Raw genomic sequence first — 5,000 nt, forward strand, 5'->3', positions numbered from 1 at the left:
ATGCGCCTGGGGCCGCCTCATCAGCGGGCGCTGCTGGCAGGCCCGGATCGGTCAGAGAGGAGCGGGAGGTGCCGCGGGCCAACCCGCTCCGTGCGACTCCCCTGAGCGAGCTCGACGGGACCGGGGAAAGCCCGCGGCAGGCTTGCCTCCCCAAGTCCCCTCGCGTTCGACAGCGCCGGCGGCGACCACCACCGGCCACCGGTCTTTGCCCGCCCGGCAGGCAACAGCTTACCCCGGGGGAAGGGGACACAGCTAAGCGATCCCCCGGGGGACGTGGGCCCAGGGAAAAGCCGCTGGAGGCCGCACGGCGCCGGTCACCGCCACCCACCCCCTCTCCCCCGCAGTCAGCCAACCGGGACCGGCTGGCCGCCGCTCAGAAACCGCCCGCTTCGCGGGTTCCAGCTTTAAGGCCGGAGAAAAAGGACCGAGTGCCGCCACCTCGCCCGGACGCGCGCCATCCCACCACCAAGCTCTCCGGCAGGTCGAGAAACCAGGGCAGGCCAGACACCGCGGGCCGCCACGAATGGCTCGTGCCGGTCAAAGGAGGACGAGGCGCCGCCGCCAACGCCCGTGCCACACCATCGGACCCTCGCGGGCCGGGGAAAGCCGCGGCGGCAGGCAGGCTCGACTGACTCCGCGTCTTCCCCAGCCGCTTAGCGTTCGAGTGCCGGCAACCGCTGCCGGTCTCTTGCCCCGTCCCCGCAGAAGACTGCTTCGGCACACCTCGCGCCGGTCGGCAACGGCGAGCTCCGGTTCTCCACGCCCCTCGGACCCACCGGGCTGCCTCGCGGGTCGAAGCGCCGGGGGCTGGCCGTGCCTAAGCGGGCAAGAAGCCGAGCCGAACCGCTGCGGGAACCGCCAACGAGAGCCGCGGAGCGCCCCAACTTTCCCACCAGCCGAGGCCCGGGCGTTGCAACCGCTCGCTAGCGCTGCTCCGGAGACGAGTCACCGCTCGCTCCTGTAGTACGTACCGACACTTCCTCGCCCGGAAAAACCTCCAAGAGCCTCGCCTCCGCCCACCGGGCAGGCGCGTCAATCACGCCGACCTTTACCATGACGTAACTGGAGGCAGCGAAAAACAGCGACCCCTACGAAAGCTCCGACCAAGTGGCGTGGACGGCAGGTCTACCCCTGCGCCCCTCGAACGCGACCAAGTCCCGCCGGAGCCCGGTAGACCTGACCCTCCTTTTCACCGGGCGCTCCGGCGGCCGCCACGGTCCCCGGAGCCGGGTAGACGTGGCAGCCGCCACCACGGAGCCGGGTAGACGTGGCAGCCGCCGCCGACCCCCCCCACGGAGCCGGGTAGACGTGGCAGCCGCCGCCGACCCCCCCCCACGGAGCCGGGTAGACGTGGCAGCCGCCGCCGACCCCCCCACGGAGCCGGGTAGACGTGGCAGCCGCCGCCGACCCCCCCCACGGAGCCGGGTAGACGTGGCAGCCGCCGCCGACCCCCCCCACGGAGCCGGGTAGACGTGGCAGCCGCCGCCGACCCCCCCCCATGGAGCCGGGCAGACGTGGCAGCCGCCGCCGACCCCCCCCACGGAGCCGGGTAGACGTGGCAGCCGCCGCCGACCCCCCCCCATGGAGCCGGGCAGACGTGGCAGCCGCCGCCGACCCCCCCCCCCCCACGGAGCCGGGCAGACGTGGCGGCTGCTCCCCCGGAGCCGGGCAGACCCGACCGTCCTTTTCACGGGACGCTCCGGCAGCGACACGCCGCGGTCGCCGCACACCGCCAGCGGCCGCCACGCTGCCCGGAGCCATGTAGACGTGGCAGCCGCCTGTTCCGGCGCCGGGTGGGCCTGGCAGCCAGCCCCGGAGCCGGCTAGACGCGGGTGGCTGCCCCGCTCCTCGCGTAGCCAGGTAGACGTGCCGCATGCTCAGTGCTCCGCAGGCAGGGGTACCCGCGTGGCCGGCTCCTCGCGGCCGTGGGGTGTTGGGTCTGGGCGGGGGTGGGGTGGTCGGTGGGGGCGAGGGGGTGGGGTGCGCGGACCGGCGGGGGTGATTTCTGATCACCTTCTTTCCCTTTTCGCCTCTTCTTCCCCCACGAGTCTTACGCGACTCTGCGACGCGGGCCACCCTGGTCGCGCGGCGGTGGGGGCCGGGGGGGGAAGGCGGCTCGGGGTCTTTTTTCTTTTTTTTTTTTCACCCCGTTTCCGGGATTTAAGCGCTTCTTATAAAGGGAGCTAGTTCAGGCGTGCCGTTTCACTCGAGAGGTTTTTACCTTTATCGGCTTCGGCAGGAAAAAAGTCGACAAAAGAGGACTGAAAATTACTGAAACGTTCCTTTTCTTTAAGCGCGCACGCTCACACCCCCCCCCCCCCCCTCCTCACCCCCCCCCCGCCCACTGCGAGACGGTGGCTGCCGTGCGCTCACGGGCTTCACGGTCCCGGCCAGCCCCTCCGCTCGCTCCGTTCCTCTCCCTCCCCCCAACCCTTACCCCCCACCCCCAGCACACCCTCGGGCTGGCGGGGGACCGGTTAGAGGCAGCAGCTTGTGTTCACGAGCCACCCGGCTCACCGGCGCAAGTTTGCCGCCCGCCGGGAGACTTCGGGACCGGTCGGCCCTAGCCAGCTTCGGGTCCCGGCGCCACCGGGTGCTCGCCGACTTTCGGTTTTGGTTTATTTCGGGTTTGTTCGTTTGGTGCTTTGTTCTTTTTCTCTCTCCCCTTCCCCCTTCCCCCTTCCCCCTTCCCCCCCCCCCCCGCCCCGTTTCACTGTCGTTTGTAATTTTTAAAAATAAATCGATTAAAATACGTGTCTGCGATCCTGCAGACTTTGTGTGTGTCTCCTTCCCACCCCCGCTCCCCCCCCCCCCGACACACGCTCCGATGCACGCGCGTCAATCATGCCGACGCGACGGAGAGACAGAGTGGCACCCACAGGCACCCGCGCTGCATTTCGGAACCGGCGGACCGGTGGGTGCGGCCCCCGCCGACCGCAGAAGCCCTGGCGCCGCGGAGCAGCGGGGGGGGGGGGGTGGGGGGTGGAGGGACGCAGCCGCCCGCCCTGCGCAGGCGCGCACGCCTCGCTGCTCGGCAACCGGGCCCCCGCCCTCGGGGAAAGGGCGGCAGTTCCCGCCTCGCTAGGCTGACGGTCCGGCGCTCAGTCGCGGCGAGAGCCGCAGCGGGAAAGGGAGGCCGGCGCAGAGGCGCAGAGAGCGGTCAGCGAGCAGGCGGGGAACCCGGCGCAGAGGTAGGCTGGGGAGAGCGAAAGGGTGTCGCTTTTTTGGAGGAGATTTCCATCGGGGTCGCTCGGCGCTTTTTAGATTTTATTTTATGGGTATGTTTTTTTTTCCCCCCCCGCCTCCCTCCCTCCCTCCCTCCCTCCCTCCCTCCCTCCCTCCCTCCCCCCCCCCCCCCCCCGTTTCGCGTCCCTCAGGTTTTCCGCCCCCGGCAGGGGCGGGCAGACGCGCGGCAGGCAGGGCGGGCGAGCAACCGGCTGACGGCTTGACTGAGAAAGAAAGGAGGCGTCAGGGACGCCACTAGGTTCCAAAGTCTCCCGCCTAGCCTTCCCCGGGGCGGCTGACCTGGTAGTGGAAGGCGGGGGGGGGGGGGGGGGGGCGGGGTTTGGGGGGGGCGGCGGCGGCGGCGGCGGCGGCGGGAGGTGGGGGGAGAGGCCGCGTTTGGGGGGGTGTGGGGTGTGGGGTGGGGAGCAGCTATACTAGCCGTGAGCTACATGTCTGGGCGGGCAGGCGGGGCTGTGTGCTGGGGGGTTGCGTCGGTGGCGCGGGGTGGGGTGAGGGGTGCGGGGCGGCGGGGCCGGGGGTGGGGGGGGGTGTGTGTGGGGGGGGCGTGTGCAGTACGGACAGGGGCACGCAGGAGCGCCTGCGCGCGGCGCCGGGGGCGGGGGGGGGCGGGCTTCGGGCCAGCCTCGTCCGGGATGTCGGGCACGCAGGGAGGGAGACGCGAAAAAGAGCTGCAGATCGCCCCGCCTTCTCTGTTACAGCCTGCGTTGCCAGCCACGTACGATGCCCGGCCTGCGAGCCTGCCTGCCGCGGGCGGGATACGCGCTCGCCTCGCTTGCCGGTCAGAGCCGTCCCTGGGAAAGCAGCAGCCGCCTGCCTCGGCCTGGGCAGCGACGGCGGTCCGCCGGGCCCGGCGCCGGCAGCGTGGGCAGCAGGGCCCCCTGCCGGGGCTGGCCGAGAGGCGGCCCACGCTTCTAAGGCCCGGCCGCCGGCCAGCGGTCGCGTGGCGGGCGGGACGCGTTCGAGCGGCGAGCGCTGCCGAGAGGACGGTCCCGTTCCGCCCGGGCCTCGAGGGGACGTGGAAGGGGCCCCGCGCCCCCGGCCGAAAGCAGCGGGCGCCGAAGCCCGGCGCCCGGGACAAGGCCGGACCCTCCCCACGCAGGCGGCGCGGAGGCGACCCGCCGCGGCCGGGCCGGGAGGGACCCGATCCGGTAGCGGCCTCAGCCGGCGGGCTGGACGGGGAACGCGTGAGGGAGTGCTGCGCGACACGCGTGCGCGCGACACGCGCACACACCCGCACACCCCCGTCCCCCGTCCCCCACAGCACGCACCGCACACACCACGCGCGCGCGCGCACACACACACACACACCCACCCCACCCCACCCCACCCCACCCCACCCCCCGCATCACGTGCTGCCGCGTGCTACGGACGATTACCGCACGTCGTCGTAAGAAGTACCGGGACAGGCAAGGTGACGCAGATACGGCTCGGTAGGTGTCGATAAGTTGTTCGCTGACAGAGAATTGCCGACGAACGGGTGAGCGGACGGTCGGCGACGGACGCCGTAGCGACGCGCGCACGCGTTTGCGCGTACTGCAGGGGATCTCGGGGACGAGCCACGAAAGCGCCGGTAACGGTTACGGCGACGACGGGGAACGACCGCGCACGGCCTCGTAGAGCGAGAGCGCCGCGATTCGACCGTCGGGCGTGGCGCGACGCGAACGCGCGACCGTGGTGAGCGTTACCGTAAAACGACGAGGGGGGGCGGAGAGGCTTGCCATCGGCGTTAAAGGAAATGCCTCCTTAACGCGCTA

General features: G+C 71.5%; 1 long non-coding RNA gene across 1 annotated transcript in view; it reads left to right on the forward strand.

The window, feature by feature from the left end:
• The first annotated feature begins 4,665 nt into the window (after positions 1–4,665).
• LOC135310969 (uncharacterized) overlaps positions 4,666–5,000 on the forward strand; it is an 862-nt gene continuing 527 nt past the window's right edge. Inside the window, exon 1 of the long non-coding RNA XR_010370886.1 lies at positions 4,666–4,920. This is a non-coding gene — a long non-coding RNA (uncharacterized LOC135310969). The remainder of the gene's footprint in view (positions 4,921–5,000) is intronic.

Source organism: Phalacrocorax carbo, unplaced genomic scaffold, assembly GCF_963921805.1.
Source record: "Phalacrocorax carbo unplaced genomic scaffold, bPhaCar2.1 SCAFFOLD_327, whole genome shotgun sequence".
Classification (NCBI taxonomy): Eukaryota; Metazoa; Chordata; class Aves; order Suliformes; family Phalacrocoracidae; genus Phalacrocorax; species Phalacrocorax carbo.